Source organism: Etheostoma spectabile, chromosome 15 (assembly GCF_008692095.1).
Source record: "Etheostoma spectabile isolate EspeVRDwgs_2016 chromosome 15, UIUC_Espe_1.0, whole genome shotgun sequence".
Lineage (NCBI taxonomy): Eukaryota > Metazoa > Chordata > Actinopteri > Perciformes > Percidae > Etheostoma > Etheostoma spectabile.
The window spans coordinates 28,739,788-28,741,400 of NC_045747.1; the positions used below are offsets into that span (position 1 = coordinate 28,739,788).

The 1,613-nt window shown below is 44.1% G+C and overlaps 1 protein-coding gene across 4 annotated transcripts in view; it reads left to right on the forward strand.

The window, feature by feature from the left end:
• Positions 1-1,613, forward strand: part of LOC116702806 (TANK-binding kinase 1-binding protein 1) — a 49,166-nt gene that overhangs the window by 26,745 nt on the left and 20,808 nt on the right. The window lies entirely within an intron of this gene.

Here is a 1,613-nt window from a genome sequence, read left to right on the forward strand (position 1 = left end):
CTGATTAAGCTGCGATCTAAATGAAAGTATATGTGGAAATTGCCACAGCCTTTCATTTCGTTAAATCCTAACAATAGTGGATCCAAAGCTAAGTCTCTCATTACACAAAACATGTAAAGCATAGAACAAGAAAATACAAAGCAGTGACACAAAAGGTAAAGTGAGAGAAGGGGGGAAACATAGCCAGAAGGCTAACACTCAAAGTTTGTCTGGGATCAAAAGCAGATATGGGGCAATAAAAAATGGAACACTAGCCCATAATTACCTGATTGTCACAGTATGATTCAATTTTAGATTAACATAAAAAACGTATTTATCATCAACAGAAACAAGAAACAAAAAGCACAAAATAACAAGCACATTGTAAGGGAAACTCTAGTCTGGGAGTGGCCCAGCTAACGTGTGGAGATTAGGCCATATTAAATTAGGTTGACACAGCATTCAGAAACACAGTCTCTGTAATCATATCACACAATAAAACCAGGCCACCAATGGTCCATGTTCATCAGGCAGTTGTTTCAGTCCTGATCCTCCTCCATGGCACCCTCAGTGACAGAATCTGACGTGTCAGCTCTCCCGGCCGCAGAAAGAGAAAGGGGCGCAGCCCGGTTCACATAGTCCTCAGCATCTTTGGCGGAGGTGAACACTCTATACTGGGCGTCATCTGTGATCTTCAGCGTTGCTGGTTAAAGCAGGAAAAAAATCCAGACCCTTGACCCGTGTATGGCTCAATAAAAATCAAGCCGTCTTTTTACCGTGTAGTTGCTGTAATCCGGGGGGCAAATTTTCCGGCCCTCAATGACGAGCGGGGATTTCCGTGCAGCCTGTAGAATCGACTTCTTGGTTGTGTAACGGAGCACATTGAAAATCAGCGTGCGACTGGTAGTGATATTATTCTTTGAGGTATCACTGTAAATTTGGTGGGCTCTCAAAATCTCTATCTGAACATCTGCTAGATTTGGGAGCCACTTAGCGTGAGAGATACTGGATAGCATTAGCACCTTCTAGCCCCTCTTCTAGTCCGACGATGCAGATGTAGCATGCTCGGTTTCTGTCCTCCATGTCTGCCAGCTTCACCTCCATCTCCCGAAAAGCGTGGCCATGGCTGTCAAGAATACTTGAGTTTCTTTCCATTGTAGTTTTTCGGTCGTTCACGTCCGATCTGAGAGAGCCAAGGCTTGCAATCAAAGATGCTAGTTGAACAAGGATAGCAGTTAGCTTCTTATCATTGTCGACGCCCAGCTGTTGAATCTGAGACTGAATCTGAGTTAGATGTGGTTTGAGGTAGCTTTTCTGTTTGCCATTCCGCCTTAAGTAACTATATCAATATACAGTGGTAGAATACCGGAGTTGGAACCATATATAACAACAATTTGGCAGAGTTGGGCTTGGAGCTACACCTTAAGCCGCCATTTCCGTCTAGTCAATCACGAGACTTGTCCGCTCTATGAGGATTGTAAACAATAAGACAACAGGGCAATGTAAAAGTGCAAAACTGCCAGTGAGAGACAGGGGCCAGGGAAAAAACAATGTAATTTACAACAGCAGATGGTAAGCAGCAAACCATTGCCAGGACATGGGGCTTGGCAGATTTATTGCCATTCGTGCCCCTG